We start from the raw sequence: 14,827 nt of genomic DNA, 5'->3' as shown, positions 1-14,827 counted from the left end.
TCTCTGATACTCTTGGATCAAAGGACCTTCATTTCAATTAGGTTTGCTATTATCTATGGTTTTGTATATCCATACTAAGTCTTGAAGTGTATCCCCTGCAAATAAGGGGGTTGTACAGTATTAGATACATTAAGGACTTCATCCCACTAAAGGGGGTGGAAACGGTTGGAATTATCATCTTTGTGTGGCATAGTGGATTAAAGCCTTGTGACTTGAAGGTTGGGTTGCTGATCTGAAAGCTGCCAGGTTCAAATCCCACCCGGGGAGAGCGAGGATGATCTCCCTCTATCAGCTCCAGCTCCATGCGGGGACATGAGAGAAGCCTCCCACAAGGATGATAAAAACATCAAAACATCCGGGTGTCCCCTGGGCAACGTCCTTGCAGATGGCCAATTCTCTCACACCAGAAGCGACTTGCAGTTTCTCAAGTCACTCCTGACATGAAAAAAAATCATTGTTTTCCGTCTTTAGAGAAAACTGAGAATTTACTTACCCTCATCTCACAGGATCGCCTCCCTCCCTTTCTAGTTTTTAACCATTTCAAGGATACCAGCATACTTTTTAAAACAAACATCTTTTTTAAATTGCTGCTTTCCATTGGATAATTCTTCTAAAGCCCCTACACTAAAGGAGACAGGCATCCTTTTCTTTTCTGAAACACCACTTTCTATAGGATCATTCCCCTTTAGCCCCTACACTAAAGGGGACAGGCACAAACTTTAAAAACACTTCTTTCAATGGGACCCGCATCATGGAAACAAGGAACCTTAACAGACTGCCCATATGAACATCCATACTGAAATGTCGCAAGGTAATTGGACAAATCCATCATTTTTAACCAGAAGGAGAAATGCCAATTTTAAGTGTTTCCATGCACACTGAAAAGAGTGGAGTCAATTTCTGCCCATCTTTGAATTTCTCCTGTTTCTACACACTTCAGGAACAGAGTCCCTTGAGCAACCACTGGAAGCAATTCTGCATTATATGATGGTCTCCGTGGGAGTCCATCTTTGAAGTATGTAGAAATGGGTAGAAACTGGGGAACACTTCCATATAGTGAGATCTTAAATCATTTGAGGATGATCAAAATGGGTTTCTCCAGTACTTTACTTGTGATGATTTTGGGCAGTCATAGTGTTTCTTAATGAGTAAATAAGATGAAAACTAATTATTTGTCCCAAATGTGACTTTCTCTAGGTATACATATGCTTTTTTATTCTGAAAATCAATCTTTTTTTCTAAAAGTGCCAGAGACCACACTCTTTCCGTCCATCTCCTGATAATCAAGCCTTTAAAATCTTTCCCCTTCTTAGAAATCTCCAACTTTACTGTTCAAGAGAAATTATACTGAATGTTTCAGAGACCAAAGAAATTAATGACTCTTTTTCACAAAGAGATCATATGCATGAATTTGGAATTCAGAATTTGGAGTCACGAGAACTGTAGACTGGATGCTTAGCTAGGTACTCAACAATAATTGGCTTACTTGTATGAAAAAGGTCATTTATCTATATAACCCCCTTTCTCTCCAGTTTTAAATTCTTGTATGTTAAAGAAGGATAAAACAAAAATGGGCCAAGCAAAGATTTGAGGCAAATGCATTATTTCATTTTTTTCAAAATTGCAAATGTTTCTTTAATAAATGGGTTTTCAATTTTGACAATGTCTTTAGAGTGGCAAGATTAGAGAACAGTAAAATTGGGGAAAGGTATCTCTCATTTAGCTATATCGTTTCATGATGTGGTCATTCCATACAAATTAAATGTACTATTTGTTTAAACTGAAATGCTGTGGCTTTCCAAATGTTCTCCCCACTCCCCCCCCCCTGTGATTTCCATAAATGGATGTAGACCATTTTCATATATGATTATATGCATGCATTTTCCACAGTAACAAATAATTTTTGTATTGACCTAAAACAATATAGCTCAGAAAACTGGACATAAACCATCCATTATGCTAGATGCTTGAATGTTTTTCACGTATGGTAGTATTGTGTCATTGTTTTGATATGCGCTGAGCTGTATTGAATATATAGAATAATTATGCCAATGTAAAAAATCAAATTATTGTGAAATGTTTTATGCTGTTATATGGTTTTATTGTTCATATTGTTTATATTGGTTTTATTGCATGACTGTTTATTATATGTGACATTAGGCTTGTTCCCCATGTGAGCCGCCCTGAGTCCCTCTGGGGGAGATAGGAGCGGGATATAATAATAATAATAATAATAATAATAATAATAATAATAATAATAATGTGATGGGCACATTGGGTGCCGTGCCAAAAGATCTCAGCCAGCATTTGGAAACAATAGACATTAACAAAATCACGATCTGCCAACTGCAAAAGGCCACCCTACTGGGATCTGCACGCATCATCCGAAAATACATCACACAGTCCTAGACACTTGGGAAGTGTTCGACTTGTGAGTTTGTGATATGAAATCCAGCATATCTATTTTGTTTGCTGTGTCATAATAAAATTATTATTATTATTATTATTATTATTATTATTATTATTATTATTATTAAATTATTTTTGAAATTGATATTACTGTCCCATATCGTTTGGACTCTTAACGAGAATATTCAGACACCTAAAATGGCTGATTATGAGTGCATGGTTGGGTGGTTTCTCTCTCTCATGGATTCTATATCACATCAGTAACAATTAAATGATGGAATCGCACAAGCCATTGAAAATTACACGAGGAGTTCCCATATGTTCCATCCATCTCACATGTTTCTGTTAATCAAACATTACTATTGGATGTGGACATTACTGATCCAGATGTGGAGAGTTGTAACCACACTACACCTGTAATATATAAGACTATACAAAGTTTGCCACAAGTTGCTTCTGGCCTGGATGATCTACTGATGGAACCAATTAAGAACTTTGGCCCAAAAGCAAGGTGCTGGCTGCTGAAGCTGATGAACAACTGCATTGCATCCTGTCAGGTCCCTAAAATCTGGAGGAAAGCAAGAGTTATAACCATCTTGAAACCAGGCAAAGACTGTAATGATTCTAAAAGCTATAGATAAATCTCCTTGTATATAAGGTGCAGAGCCAATCTTCAGAAATGGGGCTACAAAGTGGAGTCTGCAATATGCGAGTGTGGAGAAGAGCAAACCACAGACCACTTACCGCAATGCAGCCTGAACCCTGACACATGCACAATGGAGGACCTTCTTACAACAGAGGCACTGCAAGTGGCCAGCTTCAGGTCAAAAGACTTTTAGTATAATGCCAAGTTTTAAACTTTGTGTTTTAAATACAATATAACTATACTCTCAATTTGCTTCTGACACAATACATAAAATTCAAAGTTTAGAAAAAATAATTTATTGCATTAAATTTTCCATCATCCCATTCCATGTGCTAAATCTCAGCTAGGTTCATTTTGTGGGTACGTGAGGTGGAATTTGGAAGAAGTTTGCTTAATGACCCTTAACTTGACTTAAGGTCTTAGGTCTTGGATACTGCCAACCTGGCAATCCAAGTTGTTCTTAGAACTATTTTGTAGTGTTTTGTAGTGCTAGGTCAGTTAAAAATAAAACACACATAATCTCTGATCTCCTCAAAGATGAGGGGGCAGGCTTCATTGAAACTTGGCTGGGAGATGACACTGGGCCAACATAGAATCAGGCTCTCCTAGTTGGATAATGTGTTAGTGAGCAAGTAAGGGTAAGTGGGTGGTGGGTGGGCTAATTGTGTTCTATAAAGACCATCTTAATATGACCAGATTATCTACTAAGCAGCTGAATCACATTGATTGTGTGTATCTGAATCTGGAAACCATAGATAGACTGAAAGATAGACTGTTAGTGTATCCTCCACACGGTTGCCTAACAAACTCTTTTAGAGAGCTCACAGAACTGGTCTCAGAGGTGTTGCTGAAGTCACTTAGACTTTTGCTTCCGGGTAACTACTGGGTGACTTCAACATACCAGGCACAGTTCTGAAGTTCATGGTATCCATGACAAACATAGGCCTGTCCAAATTGTTTCTGCACCTATGTATTTGTCAGTCATCTTCTTGATGTAGTTTTCAGCTCAGAAAACATGGATCTGTGGGATGAGGTGACCAGTATTTCTGAGTTGCCATATATCACAAGTTCTCAAACTTTTTCAGCTGCCGAGCCCTTTTTGAAGCAAAGGTTTATCATGGAGCCCCAATATTATATTTTACTTATAATGTATATATATCAAGCATGGACAAACTTTTGGATACAAGGGCCACATTGTTTTTAAAAATCTGACAGACAGATCGGGCCAGTAGCAGGTGGATGGAGAGTGTTTGTGGGTCAGTCTCAGTTAGTACTGTTGATGGATGGAAAGATATGTTTAGAGGGGGTTTGCCTTTGCCTTCCTCTGAGGTTGAAAGAAACTACCTTGTCCAAAGTCACTCAATGGATTTCACAGCCAAGTAGGGATCCTAGTTTTTCAGAGTCATAGTACAGCCCTCAAACCACTACACAACATTGGATTTCATTAGTCATAGTTAAGGACTTCCGCACTAACACATTTAGGAGTTTTTTAAGTCTCCATGTGTTGCTAAAAAGACTGAAGTCTAGATCCAGATAAACTGCACTTGAGAGGATATTTACCAAACTACAGTGAGAAAAAACATGGCTACTATAATCAAAATGAATGGAGCATCTTCAAACAAACTAGGCTTATCTATGGTTCATGCCTATCCAGTTCCTCCAAGGAGGAACTACAAAGAGGAAAAAAGGTTACTTTGGGAAGAAAAAAACACACACTTGGATTGCAGTAGAGTGATTGCAATTGATTAAACGTTTGAAAATTCCTTGAGGGTCTTCTAATAATACACACAACCAAGTGTCTTGCATGTCCTGAATGTGACACAAACATGGGTTGCTGAATAGTAATATTTCCTGTGGAATATGTTTCTAAAATTCACAGTAGAGTGTTTTAAATGTGCATGCAATGTATGATCATTTTTCTCCCAGTCTGTTATGTGTGTGATTACTTACTGCTGTCCTTTTGTTCTTTGTGTCCCAGGACAACCTGAATAATAATGAATTATTATTTTAAAGGGACTGGAGTGGAGGAACTATACTCAGAATATTATTAAAGCAAAACATCAAATACAGTTCATTCTGTCTGTTCCTTGCCTTTTCTGAGTGCTGAATAAATTTTTCCAATATACATCCATTGCCACATTTTGAATAATTTAGTCAGCAAAATACAGAATTTTGAATGTTTTTTTAAAAACATTTTATAGTTATATAGTTCTAAGGCCTGTAGAGTACCTGGTTACCATTATAACAACATTTTCTAAGAAATTCCCCATTTTTCAGAAGTACCTAAACTAGATACATTTGTGTGTGCCAAATCCTACAAATCACTGACCTGTGGTACAAAGCACACTGTTCTTGAATTAATCTTGGCATCATATCAACACTTACAGTTTAGCAAAAGGCCAGAAAAATAAGCTAGCCCATATGATAGTTGCTTTTACTATGTAGTGAGATATAACAGAATCCCTTATCCAGGTTGGCCCCACAGTTTTTATTGCTCATCTGGACTTGTACTGCTTGGTAATTTGATACGATATGATAATGGATGGCACATTCTTACCAGTTCATAAATGAAAACACCCAGATGAGATTTTAAAAGTAGTAAGAGGAAACATCTATTGTACAACAAGTACATTAAACATATAGTCTTATAATGACTCCATATCAGGATTGGAAAGACTATTTGAAAATTTCTGAAAAATAATTGTTATTTTTTGTGTGTTGAGAAGCATTATGCCTGGATTGATTAGATTCTTTGTGTTTTCAGACATACTTTGTGCAAAATTCACACATAGTTGCTTCGCTCAGAAAAATAACACTTTCTGCACGCTATTGCGGCTTACTATGCAGAAAATGCTGTTTTCTATGCAAAACACACACATGAAAAATGTGCAATTGGAAGAGAATAGATAAATTAGTTACTGTCTTCAAGAATAAAATTAGAGAATTGCATCTCTTTTCCATACACAGTACATGGTATTTCCTTGGGTTAAAACAAACTAACACTTCTCTCCGAACTCCACACTCTTAGCTCATCTCATCCCACTTACTTTCCTCATCTATTTCAGGTCTTTAGAATTTGACTTTATGATATCTTAACAACTTAGATCTCTAACATGAACTTTCATGGATTAAAATCTGCTTCATTGTTGGAAGTTTTAAAATGTAATGCCACAAATAGGTTTTTTCTCATTACATTTTCATGTAAATATAATTATTGTGATTTGCAATAAATGCAATTATACTTAATCATGGGGAAATCAATTAATCAACATACTTTCAATTTCAAATTACTTCCAATCTCAGGAAATTGTACAGAACTTCTGTGCCAAATGGAAACCACTAGAAGTAGATCTCAATCTGACTCCATCTGGCTGAATCAACAAAATTTAGGAAATTATATCCAAGCAAGTTGAATTGGAATTGTATAGCTGTAACACAATTCCCTAGGATAAGCTCTAGATTTATAACAGCCTCCAATTAAATTGTACTAGACTCTATACTGTGTAATAAGTCCCCATGGCCTGAGCCCTGATAGCCTGTGATATAAACAGGTGGTTTTCAGCAATTTCATTATAGGAAAGAAATTAAGCCTTTGATTTGTTTTGTGGCCACAAAGGTATAATCTGAAACATAGACCATTTTCTGCCTATTCTTCTTGCTGAGTGGCCATGACATGTTACTTTGGCAATGGTAACTACTTCATCTCTAGGCATTGTAATGTCCTCCCACTAGTGTTTATTCATATTCAATTTACATATCTACATTATATGAACAGTAAAATAGAGAACTGACTAGGTTTGACAAAGAAGAAGAAGATACTTGAACTGATCTTGATAATAGATTGTTCTCTGTGAACTGTTTCATGAAATTAGGGGTGTCAAAAGTCAGACGCCAGCCAGTAGATAAATGCAGTTTATTTAACAAACAACTCAAAACAGCTCAAAAAACTGTCCAAGGAGCATTCAAAACGAAGAAAATGCCAAAAGAACAAACCGGCGTATAATCCGGATTATCTGGAGATATAATCCGAATTAGAACCAAGGTGCTTGAATCAAGTTCAAAATTGCAATGCAGACTCAAAAGGGCAAAACAAACAAAGACAAATAATCCCAGGAGCTCAAAACTACCCCAAAACCTAAGAGTACAGGAAAAACCCCAAAACTCAAAAGAAAGCCCAAACCGGGCTAAAGTTCTTCGCCAAAAACGGCGCAAGCAAGCTAGGCTGGAAAATGCTCAAACAATAGCGACAAGTCGCTGCGGAGTTGAAAGCCAAGCCAGATGTCAAAGGAGTGAAGCGCCGTAGCGAGGTCAAGCCAGTCCGAAGTTGGGGTTGGAAAACAGCATCAGAGTCGAAGACTAAGCCAGTAGTCAGCAACGGAAGACAGCTACAGAGATAGGTATGGTGCCAAGCCGAGTTTTGGGAGCGAAGAGATATGCCGAGTCGAATTCCAGTCCAAGGTCCAAAGGGGTGAAGTCGTCACAAAAGGGTCCACGTCACAGGATAACACAAAAAGCCAAGACGACGGAGGCGAGCGGCAGATCGGTTGCAAAGTCCCAAGCCAGTCTTCGGAGTCAAGAACAGGAAACCCAATGGTGCCCAACAACACCTTGCCACACGCAAAGAACAATGACCAACCCCCCCCCCCCAATTTATTTAGGTTTCCTTGGGTGTCCAAACAACCAACGCCTTAGGATCAGGCGTCCCAAGCTCCTCATCAGAGTCATAATCACTCTGCCTATGCCCAACCCTGTCCACACCTGCGGAATTGCCCTCATTCCTCCAGGCAGACCATGTGGGTCTGCTTCTGAAGAAACCCAAGCCTCTTCTGCGTCCTCAGCATCCATGGGCCCAGTTTCCTCCCCAAGATCCTCTGGAGCCCGTGCCCAGTCTATGCCAACTCCTTCCGCCACCACCGGTTCCTCAGCATCCATTTCCACCTCAGGATCCCCTTTTAACTCCCTAAATGAATCCTCATCTGAGGATTCCTTATCTATCTACCTGACTCTTTTCCTATGTAAATCTTCCAATGAGCCTTCCTCACGAGGATTCTTCCTTCCCCTTCTGATCCCACTAACAGCCTCAGAAGACTCATTCACAACACTGGGAGTGAAAGGAGCAAAAGTCGTGGTCACCAGAATTCCTTGGATTGTGGATTATATAAGGGGCCTTTCACAAAACCATATAACCCAGAGTATCAAGGCAGAAAATCACACAATATCTGCTTTGAACTGGATTATCCAAGTTCACACTGCCATATATTCCAGTTCAAAGCAGAAAATGTGGGATCTTATTCAGCTGTGTGGAAGGGCCCTTAGACTCTTGGGAGGGCTGATCCAATTTAATCAGGACAAAGCATTCTAAGGTATCAAAGTGGTACAGATTCCACTATGGGACCTCAGGCCATTTTGCCCTGATTGATTCGAATCAGCCCTATGCAGTATCACAGAGCTGATTCAAGATAACTTTTGAACATTTTTGTATCTCCTACAGCTTCATTAACAGTTCTGGAAGATTCAGAAGTTTATCCTAATGGTAGAACCGGGCCAACTACATTTGGTGGTTTTTCTCCTCTGGCCATGTTTGACAAGCAAAATAAACACCCTAAACCATCTTATTCAGCATTGTGTACTCTGACTAGAGCAGTGGTTCTCAACCTGTGGGTTCCCACATGTTTTGACCTACAACTCCCAGAAATCCCAACCAGTTTACCAGCTGTTAGAATTTCTGGGAGTTGAAGGCCACAGATTGAGAACCACTGGAATGCTAATTTGCATTCCTCTTATCCTTTAAAGAGGAATGCAAATTGGCACTACATAACTGCATAAGCAGGACTTCAGCTGTCTACCAACCCTTTCCTCAAGCATTATTTGAACATGCAAAGACATAGTTAGAGCAAACTCACCTATCAAAAAGTGAATACTGCATTTCCTTTTTCTTCTGTCCTCCGAATTTTAACCTATACATAAAATGGGAGCATTCTCAGAACTCCAACAACACTGTACAAATTGTCTGGATGAATTTGTTGTGGGCTTCAAACACAGCACGCAACATTCACATAATTTGAAAGGTTTACTGGGATGATGTGCACCTGCAAATGGTTAGCTAACACCCACCAACACATTTTATGGTGCTTTAACAGCTCATCATTCATGCAACTGGAGGGCCATGTGAATTCTGAATGCTTGAAATGTCTTCTAAGTGGTGTTGACATTTTAGGGACTGAAAGAATGAAACAAAACACAGAGAGCCCAAATCCTGTGGAATTAATTAGCTATCTAACCCCTCAACAGAAAAGGAAGATGTAGCATCTTTGGGAGGCCAAACTATACTCAGAGATATACAGCTGCAAAATCATAAAACATGTTGTTGAAGGCTAGATTGTCTTTAATAGCTGGCTTCAAGCTAAAGACTGGGCTTTTCCTGCTATTCATAAACAAAATACATAAATAAAAATAAAATGACATTTGGGTGTTTCTACGTGGCATGCTTATTTGACTGAGTACTCCTAATGCTATGGGGTTGTTAATGAATAACTTCAATTAGCGTTGTGAAAATCTTCAGCATGTTACATTTCTGAAACAATTTCACTATGCACAATTAGAGTTTGGGGGAAGATATACCTGTTTTGAAGTTATATGCACAAAAATGATGAAAAATGAACTCAATTGTGTAAAGTAGCATGGAATTATTCTTTTTTGTTTCATAATCAACATTAGAAAAAGATTCAAATATTTTGTGTCATAAAGTAGGAATTATTGTATACAGTTGCTATTTCTGCAGCCTGCTGGGTTTTATAGGTAAAGGTAAAGGTTTTCTCCTGACATTAAGTCTAGTCGTGTCTGACTCTGGGGGTTGGTGCTCATCTCCATTTCTAAGCCGAAGAGCTAGCATTGTCCATAGACACCTCCAAGGTCATGTCGCTGCCATGACTGCATGGAGCGCCGGTACCTTCCTGCCGGAACAGCACCTATTGATCTACTCACATTTGCATGTTTTCGAACTGCTAGGTTCGCAGAAGCTGGGGCTCCTCTGGGTTTTATAGTATCTTTTTAATTAATAGGGGTTTTATTGCTGTTTTTAGTAAATTGGGCTAATTTTATTGTTAATTTGTATCTTTTTGTATATTGTTGTATTTGTATATTGTTGTACTATTGAGTGCTTTCTGTGAGCCACCCTGAGTCCCTTCAGGGAGATGGTGGCGAGATACAAATAAAGCTTTATTATTGTTATTGTTATTATTAGTTATGTTTTACAATATGCCTCTTTAACTGTATGAACAATTTTAAACCATCTCTGACAAATGTGAAGTTGGAAATGACAGTTTTCAAATATTGTGAGACCCAGCAGGCCATATAGCAAATAATATAGATCGAAGAGAGCAATCCTCCTATTGAAGCACTGTGCAGTTAGGAAAAAATGACTTTTTTCAGACTATTGATCCCAGAATCCACTACCCTTTGCTCTTTTTTGTTGGGAATTTTTAGAGCTGTAATCTAAAAAAAGTAACTTTTCTAAGCTTTGAATATTTTTTAAACCTTGGTTTTCTGAATTGCCCAGAAAACTTTATTTGGCAACATAAAAATATAATAAATGTATTAAATACAGATAGAATGTATCCACGTGGTGGTTTATTCTTGAAAAAGAGCAATAAACTCCACCATGTATGCCAAGTCTGAGAGATACTGGTTTGTTCTACTACATTCATAATTGAGGCAAGATTTCAAACAGAGCTTCCTCCCTAGTTCAGCTCATGCGCTTAGCCTATAGGCTACATCAGCTCTCAAAGTTCAATTTGTAAAAAGCTTTTTCCCACAATCTAAAACATATGTTCTTTAGCAAAGCTTAAATTTCTAAAATATGTATTTCTCTCTCTCTCTCTGACCAATTGGATGATGTGGCAATGCCAAAAACAGAGAGATTCCAGCCTGACAATTATTGCATATTTTGTGACAGGGTGGCAGATGTAAAATACATACATATAAATGCAATCACTAAGGCTCAGACTTTGCCAGGGACATAGTTGAATTAAGTTTGAATCCAAGCTGGAACACATATGTTTCATTTTCTTCCATATTGCTATCATTTGCATGGGAACAGAGGGTGGCCAAGTCATGAAACATTTATTGGAGGGTTTCTTAAAAAAAAGAAAAAGAGAGATCGGAGATACTCTTCCCACTTATTCCACTAATTTAATGAGCCAGTGGCCTACAATGTGTTAGCATTCCGTTCTGGGATGTAAGATAATTTTGCAAGAAAGCAGCAAGGAGGACATTCCAGTGTTTAGATCTTTTAAATAAATCATTTCTCATTATAATCAAAAGTGCTTATTGTCAGACTATTATCTGTATTATCTTTTGTTTTTGGTATGAATGCTTGTTTCCGAATTTGTTAGTAATGGGAAAATAGTTTTAAGGGTGTTGAATACATAAATTCAACACCCTTAAATTTGCTTTTCAAAGCTACAGCTATCCTTTTATTTAAAAGTGCCCATTTCAAGTCTGTATGTTCTTACAAATCACCATAAAAGCATGTGAAGAAGTAATTATGTAAAATCTTGCTGGAAATACATTTAACGTTTTACAAAGGGAAAAGCTAGATGTACATTTGACATGGTTGAGCTCTCCATCTCTTCTACCTCTGTTTGGTGAACAATCTCCAGTAAGAGAGAGCATTTCCCAAGAGAATGGTTGAATGAACAGCAAAGAAAGAATAAAAAGAACATTGGTGAATTTGTCCAGCATAATTGCTAATCTTTGACCACACTGTCTGCTCTACTCTATCTGAAACAGGGAAAGGAAAAATCACATCAGCTAAGTAAACACATTTAGTATATACACCAGACTCATGGCACCTATCTGTGACTTCCTCCTCCCAAATTAACACATGAGCTGGAGGGAGGGGGGGTTCACCACCACAAAGGCAACACAATAAATGTTTATGATCTAAAGAAATACTATGACCTACAGAGATGAAAGGGGCCAAGGAGACCATCTAATCCAAATCCCTGTTCAAAATAGGCTCTGTTGTGAAGTGATGCAACCGTAACATTTCTTGAAGATGACTCTTAAGACTTGAAATGCCATTCGAAATAGATAACATACCACATCTTTCACTCCAGGCATACATTGTCATAAGCAGTTATGGGTTAAAAGAAGCTGGAGGAAATGTATTAAATAAAACCTTTTGTCTTTAATTATTCCAACATGGTCACACTATATTATATGGTCACTGTTTAAAATTGCTATTTTCAAAAATGTTTAAGCAACACTGTCCAATAAGCTTGTGCACAGATTCTGTTTGGTCAGTTCCCTTTGGCCAATCCAGCTTGTTCAACTTGTTTGGCTGGCTGTAACAGTAAAAGCTCAACTGCCTTTTTTTGGGGGGGGGGGGGGTGAAATGGGCCATGTGGCAGTCGGTCATGACTCCTCCTCTCCTATTTAGCTTCATGCAGCATGTGAAGAGGCTGCTGCATGCTTGCACAGGGTTTCTCTGTAAGCCCTGCCTGTTGGGCCAATCAGAACAGAAGAATGCCATAACATGTCTTACACAAGTTTTTCTATTTAATGGGTCGAACTCCTCCATTACTCTCAGTTGTGTCCTGGCTCTAGAAAGGTATTTCAGTTTGATTGCCTTGCCTCTCACTCTCAGCTTTATTTTTTGGCTTGGCTTGGCTTGGCCTCTTTCTAGCATTGAATCTTTTCAATTTTTCTTTATTTTACTTTATTTTCTTGATTCGTTTTACTTAGTGGGACTGGGAGTTGGGAAAGTGCAGGATGGGTGGGTGGGGTGCGCGCACGTGTTTGGGGGTTTGGGAAAAAGAAAGAGCATCTTCTTGTTCTTGTGTTTTTCTTTAAAAAAATATTTGGGTGGCTCTGAGAGCCTTGAGTCACTCTTTAGATTATTATTCTCTTCCCTTCCTCTCCTTCAGAAAATACTTTTAAAAGAGATTGATATTTATTATTAATAATAATAATCCCAGCATACAAACATAAAAGCCTAATTCTCAGAAAACTACTACCTAGTTATCTACCTACCTATAATTTAATTCCTTTGCAAATCAATTCTCTCTGTTTATATTTCTCTCTGTGCTCTCTGCTTTCTGAATTTCAAGTAATAATAATAAGTATTAGTAATAATCCTTTGGCCGGTAGTAAGAAGAACTTGTAACTGTAAGGCCATCCTGAGTCCGCCCTCGGGGGTGAGAAGAGCGGGATATAAATGCTTGTAATAATAAAATAAATAATAAACTACAAAACTTAGTGCAGAAACTTTGCCATTTGCCAAGCCAACAGAACCCTTTGTCTCTCTCTCTCAACTCTAACCTCCATCAGGACATAAAAGATTGTTGTTGTTAATAATAATACCATTCCAAAAATTGTACCTTCTGGAATCACTTTTAATTAAAAATCACAAAAAAAACCACTGGCTGTTCCTGTTGTGTTGCCCATCACCACCGGGATTGTGTGTGTGTGTTAGACCCTCTGCTGGCTGTACTTTCTTCCTCAAAAACATTAACAACTTATTGTGTTGTTCCTTTGAAATTGACTCTATTAATAGTCTTTTCCTTTTATGTGTGTGCACATGTGTGTGTGCACGTGCCTTTCTGTTCTCTCTCACAAGAAGCATGAGCCTCAAATTCCAAAAATGCAGTACAACTTATTAATACAATACACATAGCATACATTTTATATCAATAATAAACATATAACAACAATACATATAACATTAACAAGAAATCATGAAGTCTGTAGGCATTTTGCTAGTGCTGGCTCGGGGTCAATTGCCAGTGGCCAGGCTTCCAGAGGAGCCAGAGGGAGAGGAGATACAACATCAACTGCACCGTCTCATTCTCCAGAAGCTCAATCACCGCAATCAGGTCCTCCCATGACACTACCAAAATTACAAAGAACAGTAAGATTTCCTTTGGTGGGTGCTGCTGATGCACAGCATCAGGACATTGAGGAAGAAGCTTCCAAGCTACCACTTCCACTGTTATTTCAAATTCCCATCAGTAGACCCAGTGAGGATGTCAGTGGAACTTGTGCAAGAGGAGGAGGAAACCGATGAGGAAGACAAGGAGGCAGTGAAGAATGAGGATGAGGAGGAGTACAAGGATGAGATGGTGGTGTCTGGGGGTAGATTCAGAGATGCATCCCCCCCCCCCCCGGTGTTGCTGTCATCTCCAGCTGAACCTCCTCCCTCCCAGCCAGCTGTCCCCGTCACCCCCAAAGCACCCAGAAGGCCTTGTTTCTCTGCTTGGGACCACTTCCACCTCAATCCAGCTGATCCAAAACAGGCACTGTGCCTGCATTGTAATGCCAAAGTGAACAAAGTGAGCAGTGAAAAAGACATCAAGCATCTGACAACCACTAGGTTGTGAAACCATGTAATGACGCACCATCCCATGTGGATTGGGGATGAGTCTTGGGATGGGGGTGGCAGTAGCAGCATTACTAACAGTTCTTCCAAAGCTTTCTGCATTTCTTGTTCTAACAAAACATACTGGAAAAGGCCAGCAGCAGCAAGAAAGCATTGTCCCCTTATTAGAAAAACACCCCTGTATGAGCCACTGAGGGGGAAAAATCAGCATTTATTGTGGGAAATCTAACCATGTTTGGGAGGAAAAAAACATGTTTTTGCAGCATATTATTTTAAGTCTTACTGGTTCAGAGCATGTCATCAGCTTCACTGATTTAAAAAGATGATGTGGCAGTGGCAGCCCCCCCCCCCCAAAAAAAAGGCAATAGAGGGGTTCAGAGACGAGGGAAGAA

The sequence above is a fragment of the Anolis carolinensis genome, chromosome 3 (assembly GCF_035594765.1).
Source record: "Anolis carolinensis isolate JA03-04 chromosome 3, rAnoCar3.1.pri, whole genome shotgun sequence".
In the NCBI taxonomy this organism is placed as follows: Eukaryota; Metazoa; Chordata; class Lepidosauria; order Squamata; family Dactyloidae; genus Anolis; species Anolis carolinensis.
Note: the sequence above shows the minus strand (reverse complement) of the source record.